The sequence below is a fragment of the Lissotriton helveticus genome (assembly GCF_964261635.1).
Source record: "Lissotriton helveticus chromosome 1_1 unlocalized genomic scaffold, aLisHel1.1 SUPER_1_unloc_28, whole genome shotgun sequence".
In the NCBI taxonomy this organism is placed as follows: Eukaryota; Metazoa; Chordata; class Amphibia; order Caudata; family Salamandridae; genus Lissotriton; species Lissotriton helveticus.
The window spans coordinates 1337074-1350891 of NW_027611668.1; the positions used below are offsets into that span (position 1 = coordinate 1337074).

General features: G+C 45.5%; 1 protein-coding gene across 2 annotated transcripts in view; it reads left to right on the top strand.

Moving 5' to 3' along the window:
• LOC144805825 (uncharacterized) overlaps window positions 1–13818 on the top strand; it is a 280069-nt gene that overhangs the window by 257500 nt on the left and 8751 nt on the right. The gene's annotated exons all lie outside the window — the stretch shown is intronic.

The window sequence follows — 13818 nt, forward strand, 5'->3', positions numbered from 1 at the left end:
GCACCTAAGGAAACCTAGCAAACCTATACATTTTTTAAAACTGGACACGCAGGGGAATCCAGGATGGGGTGACATGACTCCCTCCCACCAGGTTCTGTTACTCAGAATCCCTTGCAAACCTAAAGAATTGTACAAAAAAACACATTTTCCCCACATTTCTGTGGTGGAAAGTTCTGGAATCTGTGTGGATACACACATTTCCACCCACCCCGCGTTCCCTAAAGTCTTATGAGAAAAATGGTACCTCACTTGTGTGGGTCAGCCTAGTACTCGCGACAGGAAACGGCGCAAAACGCAACGTGGTCACACCTCAATTTTGCAATGAAAAAGGACCTTTTTTGGCAAAGTGCCTAGCTGTAATTTTTTAACCCTAGCTCTGCCGGCACCTAGGGAAAACTAGCAAACCTATACAGTTTTGAAAACTAGACACCCAGGGGAATCCAGGATGGGGTGACTTGACTGCCTCCCACCAGGTTCTGTTACCCAGAATCCCTTGCAAACCTAAAAAATTGCCATAAAAACAAAACACATTTTCCCACACATTTCTGTGGTGGAAAGTTCTGGAATCTGCGTGGATCCACAAATTTTCACCCACCCCGCATTCCCCAAAGTCTTATGAGAAAAATGGTACCTTAGTTGTTTGGGTCGGCCTAGTGCCTGCGACAGGAAACGGCGCAAAACGCAACATGGTCACACCTCAGTTTCGCATTGAAAAATAACCCTTTTTCAACAAAGTCCCTAGCTGTAGTTTTTGAACCCTAGCCCTGCCAGCACCTAGGGAAACCTAGCAAACCTATACATTTTTGAAAACTAGACACGCAGGGGAATCCAGGATGGCGTGACATGACTGCCTCCCACCAGGTTATGTTACCCAGAATCCCTTGCACACCTAAAGAATTGTAAAAAAAAAATCACATTTTCCCCACATTTCTGTGGTGGAAAGTTATGGAATCTGCGTGGATCCACAAATTTCCCCCCACCCCCCATTCCCCAAAGTCATCCGAGAAAAATGGTACCTCACCTGTGTGGGGCGGCCTAGTGCCTGCGATAGGAAACGGTGCAAAACGCAACGTGGTCATACCTCAATTTCGCAGTGAAAAATTACCCTTTTTGGCAAAGTGCCTAGCTGTAGCCTTTGAACCCTAGCTCTGCCGGCACCTAGGGAAACCTAGAAAACCTATACATTTTTGAAAACTGTACACGCAGGGGAATCCAGGATGGGGTGACATGACTCCCTCCCACCAGGTTCTGTTACTCAGAATCCCTTGCAAACCTAAAGAATTGTACAAAAAAACACATTTTCCCCACATTTCTGTGGTGGAAAGTTCTGGAATCTGTGTGGATCCACAAATTTCCACCCACCCCACGTTCCCCAAAGTCTTATAAGAAAAATGTACCTCACTTGTGTGGGTCGGCCTAGTGCATGTGACAGGAAACGCCGCAAAACGCAAGGTGGTCACACCTTAATTTTGCAATGAAAAATGACCCTTTTTTGGCAAAGTGCCTAGCTGTAGTTTTTTAATCCTAGCTCTGCCGGCACCTAGAGACACCTAGCAAACCTATACAGTTTTGAAAACTAGACACCCAGGGGAATCCAGGATGGGGTGACTTGACTCCCTCCCACCAGGTTCTGTTACCCAGAATCACTTGCAAACCTAAAAAATTGCCATGAAAAACACATTTCCCCCCACATTTCTGTGGTGGAAAGTTCTGGAATCTGCTGGATCCACAAATTTTCACCCACCCCGCATTCCCCAAAGTCTTATGAGAAAAATGGTACCTTAGTTGTTAGGGTCGGCCTAGTGCCTGCGACAGGAAACGGCGCAAAACGCAACATGGTCACACCTCAGTTTCGCATTGAAAAATAACCCTTTTTCGACAAAGTGCCTAGCTGTAGTTTTTGAACCCTAGCCCTGCCAGCACCTAGGGAAACCTAGCAAACCTATAAATTTTTTAAAACATGAGGCACAGGGTCAAGACTGATTTGCATATTGCCATGTCTCAACTGGTGTGGCGTGGTGAGCAAAATAACGATGGATTAAACCCAGATCTGTGGTTGTGGGTGAATTTTTTGCCAATGTGCAACATTCCGTCCATCAGCTTATGTGTTTTATTTTTCCCAAAAAAACCCTGGCGTCTACAGGGCTTTTTGCCCCTCCCGGATGGGCAGATTGGGGGCTAATGCCACCAATCTGCCCCCCCGGGGGGTTGAATGTCCACTAGACGCCAGGGAGTTTTTTGGGCACATTTTAATTAGGGTGGAGGCTGCCCAAAATGGGCATGCCAATATCCCCACCCTAATTAAAATTTGCCCAAAAAATCCCTGGCGTCTCCTGTTTGCCCCCCTGGGGGGCATATTGGGGGCTAATGCCCCCATCTGCCCCTAGGAAAGGCGGGAAGGCTATAAGTTTTGCGGAGAATGGAGTGGGGGCATGGACACACCTGTTTTGGGCAGCTCCCACCCTAATTCAAATTTGCCTAAAAAAATCCCTGGCAACTAGTGGGCTTTTCGCTCCCCCGGGGGTGCAGATTGGGGGCTAATACCCCCATCTACCCCCCAGGGGGGCAGAAAGCCTACTAGGCGCCAGGGATTTTATTGAGGACATTTTAATTAGGATAGGGGTTGCCAAAAATGGGCATGCCAATGCCCCCACCCTAATAAAAAATTTCCCCAAAAATCCCTGGGGTCTAGTGGGCTTTTTGCCCCCCCGGGTGGGGGAAGATTGGGGGCTACTACCCCATCTGCTCCCCAGGAAGGCTGCAATTTTTGTGGGGGAGTGGGTGGGGGCATGGACATGCCTGTTTTGGGCAGCCCCCACCCCAATTCAAATTTGCCCACAAAAAATCCCCGGCGACTAGTGGGCTTTTTGCCCCCTACAGGGCAGAAAGCCTACTAGACACCAAGGTTTTTTTTGGTAAGTTTTACTTAGGGTGGGGGTTGCCAAAAACAGGCATGCCAGTGCCCCCACCCTAAAAAAAATTTGCCCAAACAAATCCCTGCAGTCTAGTGGGCTTTTTTAACCCCGGGGGGCAGATTGGGGGCTAATGCCCCCACCTGCCCCTCAGGGAGTCTGAAAGTCCACTAGACACCAGGGAGTTTTTTGGTCAAATTTTAATGAGGGTGGGGGCTGCCCAAAACGGGCATGCCAATGCCCTCACCCTAATTAAAATTTGCCCAAAAAGTCCCTGGCGTCTACTGGGCTTCCCCCCCCCTTCTATGGGGGCAGGAAGGCTGTAATATTTGCAGGGAAGTGGGTGGGGGCATGGGCATGTCTGTTTTGGTCATCCCCATCCTAATTCAAATTTGCCAAAAAATAAATCCCTCGACAATATGTATGAGAGGGTGCTGCACTCGATGTAATAACACTTAGGTCAATTCTTAAACCGTAATGGATCTAGACTTCTACGTAAGCAAAGGATTTGAACACGTGCATGATGCAAACACGTATGCCAAATTGGATGGAGATCCAACAAATGATATCACTAAGAATTTGGACGCAATACTGGATAAATCGGAAGAACTGGGCTGGCTAAATACCACAACTAAGAGATACTTGAGGCAAATTTACCCAAGAAGACCCAGGATATATTTCTTGCCCAAAATACATAAGGATCTTAAAAATCCCCCGTTCAGGCCGATAGTATCGGGATGCGCATCCATCTTTGAGAATTTGGGAATCTTCATTGATGCCCACATGCAGTCGTTCATTCGCAACTGGCCAACCTACTTGGAAGACACATCAGACTTCTTACGAAGTCTGTCAACTATCGACACCACAGAAGCAACGGATTGGACTCTATGCACAATTGATGTGACAGCATTGTATACATCAATCCCTCACAGACAAGGCCTGGAAGCAATAGAGTGGGCTCTTCTTCGTGACGACAAACCAGAGGAATTAAAGTGCCTAATATTGCAGCTACTAGAATTTTGCCTGTTAAACAGCTATTTCACATGGGAGAAGGAGTATTACATGCAGCTCACGGGGACAGCCATGGGTTTTCCGGGGGCCTGCGTGTATGCAAACATCTTCATGGCTAAGTTCGAACTGGACTACATCTTGGAAGACTCAACTTGGCAGGATGGTCTAGTATACTACAAGAGATATATAGACGATGTTTTCTTAATATGGAAACGGCCAGTCGCTGACCTAATTCGGAACATCAAGAGTTTAAATCTTGCTCACTCCAGAATACAATTCACACACAATGTTAGTAACGATGCACTACCGTTTTTGGATGTCTGGGTTGAACTTCGAGGGAACTCCATCAACACAACGCTTTACAAAAAGCCTACTGACAAGAACACCGCACTTCTGTATGGAAGCTTTCACCCTTCAAACCTCATTAATAACCTACCGGTGTCTCAATTTATGAGGATCAAAAGAATATCTTCTGATAAGGCAAGTTGCGACAAACATATGGAAACACAAAAACAACGCTACTTGGATAGAGGATACCCAAGAAAACTACTAGAAGCTCATGTGGACAAGATAAAAACAATACCAAGGGCAGATCTCTTGAAAAAAAGAACAAAGATTGAGAACAAAAGGATGGTATTTGTATCTAAATACTCTACAGCTTCCAGAGATATAAAACGTATTATTCTTAAAAGATGGGAGATCATACAAGTTGAGAAAGACTTTGGCACTCTATTCAGTGACACACCTATGTTCGCATACAAGAGAGCTCAGAACTTAAAAGAACAATTGAACAAACCCAGACAATTTACAGACACTATTCAACAACCCGAAGAATACAAAGGTACCTCACGCTGCTATAATTGCAAAAATTGTAATAACGTAATACCAGGTAACATCCTACTACACCCACGGACAGGTGAAAAAATCCAATTGAGACATAACACAACCTGCAATTCAGAATTTGTGATCTATTCCATTAAATGCCCGTGCGGCTTGATATATGTCGGCAAGACCGAACGTAAGCTGAAACTGCGACTTTCTGAACATAAGAGCCGTATCAGAAACAAAAACTTAACATCACCACTCGCAAAACACTGGTGGGAAGTTGGCCACACCATCGCACAACTGAGATTTCAAGTCATTGAACTACTTCCACAACGATTGGGCCTTAACAACTCCAAAATCCTACTACAAAGGGAGGCCTTCTGGATTCGTAAACTGCAATCATTGACCCCCACAGGGTTAAACGACAAATTGGACATGGCATGTTTTTTGTAGTATGATCAAATAACATATACTGACACTTGATATATAGCAACCCCTAGGAGACTCACATACTTTGTCAGATATATACATTAATACGTTAGGTATATCCTCAGGAGGCTACTATAATGATATTTACAGAAACTTTCTTTATGTAACAATGCTTGGTATGTAAAAAATACCAAGAAGGTCTCGAATTCATTGAAAAACTCTATGAGTAAAAATGTTTTACTGTGTAAGATTGTAGATAATGTCTTATATGGATTGTACAATGCAACTCGCTTATTCATTTTACTTTCACATTACTTTTTTGGCAAAGTGCCTAGCTGTAATTTTTTAACCCTAGCTCTGCCGGCACCTAGGGAAAACTAGCAAACCTATACAGTTTTGAAAACTAGACACCCAGGGGAATCCAGGATGGGGTGACTTGACTGCCTCCCACCAGGTTCTGTTACCCAGAATCCCTTGCAAACCTAAAAAATTGCCAAAAAAACAAATTTTCCCACACATTTCTGTGGTGGAAAGTTCTGGAATCTGCGTGGATCCACACATTTTCACCCACCCCGCATTCCCCAAAGTCTTATGAGAAAAATGGTACCTTAGTTGTTTGGGTCGGCCTAGTGCCTGCGACAGGAAACGGCGCAAAACGCAACATGGTCACACCTCAGTTTCGCATTGAAAAATAACCCTTTTTCAACAAAGTCCCTAGCTGTAGTTTTTGAACCCTAGCCCTGCCAGCACCTAGGGAAACCTAGCAAACCTATACATTTTTGAAAACTAGACACGCAGGGGAATCCAGGATGGCGTGACATGACTGCCTCCCACCAGGTTATGTTACCCAGAATCCCTTGCACACCTAAAGAATTGTAAAAAAAAAAATCACATTTTCCCAACATTTCTGTGGTGGAAAGTTATGGAATCTGCGTGGATCCACAAATTTCCCCCCACCCCCCATTCCCCAAAGTCATCCGAGAAAAATGGTACCTCACCTGTGTGGGGCGGCCTAGTGCCTGCGATAGGAAACGGTGCAAAACGCAACGTGGTCATACCTCAATTTCGCAGTGAAAAATTACCCTTTTTGGCAAAGTTCCTAGCTGTAGTCTTTGAACCCTAGCTCTGCCGGCACCTAGGGAAACCTAGAAAACCTATACATTTTTGAAAACTGTATACGCAGGGTAATCCAGGATGGGGTGACATGACTCCCTCCCACCAGGTTCTGTTACTCAGAATCCCTTGCAAACCTAAAGAATTGTACAAAAAACACATTTTCCCCACATTTCTGTGGTGGAAAGTTCTGGAATCTGTGTGGATCCACAAATTTCCACCCACCCCACGTTCCCCAAAGTCTTATAAGAAAAATGTACCTCACTTGTGTGGGTCGGCCTAGTGCATGCGACAGGAAATGCCGCAAAACGCAAGGTGGTCACACCTTAATTTTGCAATGAAAAATGACCCTTTTTTGGCAAAGTGCCTAGCTGTAGTTTTTTAATCCTAGCTCTGCCGGCACCTAGAGACACCTAGCAAACCTATACAGTTTTGAAAACTAGACACCCAGGGGAATCCAGGATGGGGTGACTTCACTCCCTCCCACCAGGTTCTGTTACCCAGAATCACTTGCAAACCTAAAAAATTGCCATGAAAAACACATTTTCCCCCACATTTCTGTGGTGGAAAGTTCTGGAATCTGCTGGATCCACAAATTTTCACCCACCCCGCATTCCCCAAAGTCTTATGAGAAAAATGGTACCTTAGTTGTTTGGGTCGGCCTAGTGCCTGCGACAGGAAACGGCGCAAAACGCAACATGGTCACACCTCAGTTTCGCATTGAAAAATAACCCTTTTTCGACAAAGTGCCTAGCTGTAGTTTTTGAACCCTAGCCCTGCCAGCACCTAGGGAAACCTAGCAAACCTATACATTTTTTAAAACATGAGGCACAGGGTCAAGACTGATTTGCATATTGCCATGTCTGAACTGGTGTGGCGTGGTGAGCAAAATAACGATGGATTAAACCCAGATCTGTGGTTGTGGGTGAATTTTTTGCCAATGTGCAACATTCCGTCCATCAGCTTATGTGTTTTATTTTTCCCAAAAAAACCCTGGCGTCTACAGGGCTTTTTGCCCCTCCCGGATGGGCAGATTGGGGGCTAATGCCACCAATCTGCCCCCCCGGGGGGTTGAATGTCCACTAGACGCCAGGGAGTTTTTTGGGCAAATTTTAATTAGGGTGGAGGCTGCCCAAAATGGGCATGCCAATATCCCCACCCTAATTAAAATTTGCCCAAAAAATCCCTGGCGTCTCCTGTTTGCCCCCCTGGGGGGCATATTGGGGGCTAATGCCCCCATCTGCCTCTAGGAAAGGCGGGAAGGCTATAAGTTTTGCGGAGAATGGAGTGGGGGCATGGACACACCTGTTTTGGGCAGCTCCCACCCTAATTCAAATTTGCCTAAAAAAAATCCCTGGCAACTAGTGGGCTTTTCGCTCCCCCGGGGGTGCAGATTGGGGGCTAATACCCCCATCTACCCCCCAGGGGGGCAGAAAGCCTACTAGGCGCCAGGGATTTTATTGAGGACATTTTAATTAGGATAGGGGTTGCCAAAAATGGGCATGCCAATGCCCCCACCCTAATAAAAAATTTCCCCAAAAATCCCTGGGGTCTAGTGGGCTTTTTGCCTCCCCCGGGTGGGGGAAGATTGGGGGCTATTACCCCATCTGCTCCCCAGGAAGGCTGCAATTTTTGTGGGGGAGTGGGTGGGGGCATGGACATGCCTGTTTTGGGCAGCCCCCACCCCAATTCAAATTTGCCCACAAAAAATCCCCGGCGACTAGTGGGCTTTTTGCCCCCTACAGGGGTGCAGATTGTGGCTAATGCCCCCATCGTCCCCCAGGCAGGGCAGAAAGCCTACTAGACACCAAGGTTTTTTTTGGTAAGTTTTACTTAGGGTGGGGGTTGCCAAAAACAGGCATGCCAGTGCCCCCACCCTAAAAAAAATTTGCCCAAACAAATCCCTGCAGTCTAGTGGGCTTTTTGAACCCCAGGGGGCAGATTGGGGGCTAATGCCCCCACCTGCCCCTCAGAGAGTCTGAAAGTCCACTAGACACCAGGGAGTTTTTTGGTCAAATTTTAGTGAGGGTGGGGGCTGCCCAAAACGGGCATGCCAATGCCCTCACCCTAATTAAAATTTGCCCAAAAAGTCCCTGGCGTCTACTGGGCTTCCCCCCCCCCCCCTTCTATGGGGGCAGGAAGGCTGTAATATTTGCAGGGAAGTGGGTGGGGGCATGGGCATGTCTGTTTTGGTCATCCCCATCCTAATTCAAATTTGCCAAAAAATAAATCCCTCGACAATATGTATGAGAGGGTGCTGCACTCGATGTAATAACACTTAGGTCAATTCTTAAACCGTAATGGATCTAGACTTCTACGTAAGCAAAGGATTTGAACACGTGCATGATGCAAACACGTATGCCAAATTGGATGGAGATCCAACAAATGATATCACTAAGAATTTGGACGCAATACTGGATAAATCGGAAGAACTGGGCTGGCTAAATACCACAACTAAGAGATACTTGAGGCAAATTTACCCAAGAAGACCCAGGATATATTTCTTGCCCAAAATACATAAGGATCTTAAAAATCCCCCGTTCAGGCCGATAGTATCGGGATGCGCATCCATCTTTGAGAATTTGGGAATCTTCATTGATGCCCACATGCAGTCGTTCATTCGCAACTGGCCAACCTACTTGGAAGACACATCAGACTTCTTACGAAGTCTGTCAACTATCGACACCACAGAAGCAACGGATTGGACTCTATGCACAATTGATGTGACAGCATTGTATACATCCATCCCTCACAGACAAGGCCTGGAAGCAATAGAGTGGGCTCTTCTTCGTGACGACAAACCAGAGGAATTAAAGTGCCTAATATTGCAGCTACTAGAATTTTGCCTGTTAAACAGCTATTTCACATGGGAGAAGGAGTATTACATGCAGCTCACGGAGACAGCCATGGGTTTTCCGGGGGCCTGCGTGTATGCAAACATCTTCATGGCTAAGTTCGAACTGGACTACATCTTGGAAGACTCAACTTGGCAGGATGGTCTAGTATACTACAAGAGATATATAGACGATGTTTTCTTAATATGGAAACGGCCAGTCGCTGACCTAATTCGGAACATCAAGAGTTTAAATCTTGCTCACTCCAGAATACAATTCACACACAATGTTAGTAACGATGCACTACCGTTTTTGGATGTCTGGGTTGAACTTCGAGGGAACTCCATCAACACAACGCTTTACAAAAAGCCTACTGACAAGAACACCGCACTTCTGTATGGAAGCTTTCACCCTTCAAACCTCATTAATAACCTACCGGTGTCTCAATTTATGAGGATCAAAAGAATATCTTCTGATAAGGCAAGTTGCGACAAACATATGGAAACACAAAAACAACGCTACTTGGATAGAGGATACCCAAGAAAACTACTAGAAGCTCATGTGGACAAGATAAAAACAATACCAAGGGCAGATCTCTTGAAAAAAAGAACAAAGATTGAGAACAAAAGGATGGTATTTGTATCTAAATACTCTACAGCTTCCAGAGATATAAAACGTATTATTCTTAAAAGATGGGAGATCATACAAGTTGAGAAAGACTTCGGCACTCTATTCAGTGACACACCTATGTTCGCATACAAGAGAGCTCAGAACTTAAAAGAACAATTGAACAAACCCAGACAATTTACAGACACTATTCAACAACCCGAAGAATACAAAGGTACCTCACGCTGCTATAATTGCAAAAATTGTAATAACGTAATACCAGGTAACATCCTACTACACCCACGGACAGGTGAAAAAATCCAATTGAGACATAACACAACCTGCAATTCAGAATTTGTGATCTATTCCATTAAATGCCCGTGCGGCTTGATATATGTCGGCAAGACCGAACGTAAGCTGAAACTGCGACTTTCTGAACATAAGAGCCGTATCAGAAACAAAAACTTAACATCACCACTCGCAAAACACTGGTGGGAAGTTGGCCACACCATCGCACAACTGAGATTTCAAGTCATTGAACTACTTCCACAACGATTGGGCCTTAACAACTCCAAAATCCTACTACAAAGGGAGGCCTTCTGGATTCGTAAACTGCAATCATTGACCCCCACAGGGTTAAACGACAAATTGGACATGGCATGTTTTTTGTAGTATGATCAAATAACATATACTGACACTTGATATATAGCAACCCCTAGGAGACTCACACACTTTGTCAGATATATACATTAATACGTTAGGTATATCCTCAGGAGGCTACTATAATGATATTTACAGAAACTTTCTTTATGTAACAATGCTTGGTATGTAAAAAATACCAAGAAGGTCTCGAATTCATTGAAAAACTCTATGAGTAAAAATGTTTTACTGTGTAAGATTGTAGATAATGTCTTATATGGATTGTACAATGCAACTCGCTTATTCATTTTACTTTCACATTACTTTTTCCTCATTATTTTCTCTTTATTATTAATTTTTCCTCACTTTTTTCATCATTTTCCTAAAAACTCTCCCTTTCTCGATAAAGAGCATTCAAACTGCAATTCCGGATAGGTATAGCGATCTAATAATGAAATTTGTCAATACGGATAAAACACTATTCAGAAATGGCCGACACTTTCTCTCTAGTCCGGCGTCCATGTGATAAGGGACTCACTTGATCACAAAGCTCGAACGAAACGCGGATGCGTGAGCTTTTCTTTCCTGCTCGAATGACTAAATCTGTAACCGGTAAGAGACAGTATCTTCGTTTTCTAATATCTAATGAGGAGGCTTACTATTCGCATAGAGAGTGTATGTGTGTTTTTGTACACAGAACTATCGCTAATCCTGAAACGCCAAGCGGGACTGATTCATCTATCGAACCCGCAGGTAAGCGGATGCGCTTTACCTAGTCGGTAATTTTTTGAGCACTTTTTCGGCAAATTAGCTAAGCCCATATTTTCATTTTAAATTTTCTGCAGGTGACCTCGTAAAAATCCGAAAGGCTATAGTTTTGTAATAACGACAAACTATACAGGTAAAAGACACCTCACCCCTCTTTTTTGACATGAATACAGTTTTTTATATACATTGAATATCCGTGACTAAAATTCGCTTATTCGCATTTTTTTAGAAAGAACGGACTAAGGCTACAAGTACAGGTGAGCCTTTCAAATTAATTTAGGTCATCGTTATTCACTCTATAACTAGTGGAGAATTCACAATAAGTAATTCAAACCATCTCCTTACAGACATAGAAAGCAGAAGACAATACCAGATATAAGCACTATATCATGTAGTGACAGCAAACAAATTGCAATAACTAGGTAAGCTACATGCAACATAAGAGTTTTCAGCATATACATACTCACCCTCCTTGACATCAAGAGTAATAAGGTTTCTTCTTTCTTTTTCCTTTCTCTCCAATAGACCCCTGACGAAGGGGCTTGGCCCCGAAATGCATTGGGTGTTATTGATTTGTTTTCAACAATTTTGAGATCAACTGATATAATTTGTGTTCTTGATGAAAATGCAAACTTTGAATGATTTTCCTGTGATTCATTGATGAACAGCACATGATGATTGTAATGTTATAAACTTTTCTGATAAGATATAAGATATAAAATGCATTATATGGACAAAAGGAGTATTTAATTTTGTTGTGCGTGCTGGAGTCCTGGTGGTCTTCAGGCACCAGGCCATATTCAGTTTAAAAAATAAATCCCTGGCGACTAGTGGGCTTTTTGCTAATGCCCACATCTGCCTCCCAGGGGAAGCAGGAAGCCTACTAGGCGCCAGGGATTTTTTGGAGCTAATCCTAATTTGGTTGGGGGTTGCCAAAAACGGGCATGCCAATGCCCCCACCCTAATAAAAATGTGCCCAAAAAAATCCCTGGTGTCTAGTGCTCCATCTGCCCCCCAGGGGGGGGCATGAAGGCTGTAATTTTTTGCCAGGGAGGAGGTGGGGCATAGGCATGCCCATTTTGGGCAGCCCCCACCCTAATTCAGATTTGCCCCGAAATAACCCTGGTTTCTATTGGGCTTTTTACCCCCCTAGGGGGGCAGATTGGGGGGCAGAAAGGCTGTAATGGTGGCACGGGTGGGGGCATTGGCATGGCCGTTACAAGCAGCCCCCACCCTAAAAAAAAATGGTGCAAAACCAAAATCCCTGCCGTTTAGTGGGCTTTCTGCCCCGCTGGGGGGAAGATTGGTGGCTACTGCCCCCTCTGCCTCCCAGGGGGGGCAGAAAGGCTGTACTGGTGGCTGGGGTGGGGGCATTGGCGTACCCATTTCGGGCAGCCCCCACTCTAAAAGAAAATGGTGCAAAAACAAAATCTGTGGCATTTAGTGAGCTTTCTGCCCTATCTGTCCCCCAGGGGGTGCAGAAAGACTGTAATTATTGTGGCTATGGGGTGGGGGCATCGGCATTCCCTTTTTGGGCAGCCCCCACCCCTAATATATATCAAATAAAAATTCCCTGGTGTCCAGTGGGCTTTCTACCCCCAAGGGGGCAGATTGGGGGCTACTGCCCCCATCTATCCCCCCAAGGGGGCAGAAAGACTAATGATGCCAACATTTTTATGGGGGAGCAAAGGCCCTTGCCCAGAGGCTGCTCCCCCCTTCCTGGTGCCTAGTGGGTGGATCCTTGCTTCTGGGTGTCTTGATGAGCTGGGCTCATTATGAGCACATGTGCACGGTGTGCCATGACGAGCTCAGCTCGTCATGAGCACTCAAGGGGTTAATATCCGGGCTCCGGGTAGTGCTGTAGTCTAGGCATGCAGAGTAATTCAGGGGTCGAGGGGTGCTTCAACAGGGTCAAAGTCTATGGTCACTTTCCCCTTTGCATAATTTCTCAGATTTTGTATTACAGACTTATTACAGACTCCAATGTCTCAGCGACTTACGGACAGATCAACCTTAAGTACTCGCCACACACCTCTTTCAACTTGTCACTCACTACTCACTGTTCATTGCTTGTTCGTTGCTATTCGTCGCTGTCAAGAGTACAAGGGAGAATGCTGGCAATCCTTGAGGAGCAAGAGCGGGATCCTGAGACAGTCCCACTACAGACGGCAGATGTAGGCACTTCCCTCCGCTCCTCGGCTCAGCTATGCTCTGCTCAATGCTTGGTATATATGTAAAATCAGGCGGCAGGCGAAGGCTCCTCTGTGCCCTCTGTGCTCCTCTGTGCCTCTGTGCCCTGGAGCAGCCGCCGCACCAGCAGCACCGCAGGCCAAGCCTCCTTTGACCCCTGCAGCGGCAGCCACACGAGCAGCACCAGCAGCGCCTTAGCACAGCGGTGCCGGCAGCGGACGTTCCTGCCCCCACAGCGATCCATAGAACTTAAAGCGCCCGTATAACAGGACGCGGGTGAAGCGGGAGAAACCTTCGGCAGTGGGAACCGGTCACAAAACAAACCCTGGCAGTCGTCCCAGGCTCCTCTCCGCTTGCTTGTCAACTCCTGCTCGGCTCGGCCCCTCGCCTCTACTCGATACGCTCTGCCGAATTACAGGCCGACAACGACTGTGAACACCAACAGAGGGAAGAATTGTGTGTTTCCCCCAGTTAGAAAAAAACCAGCATAA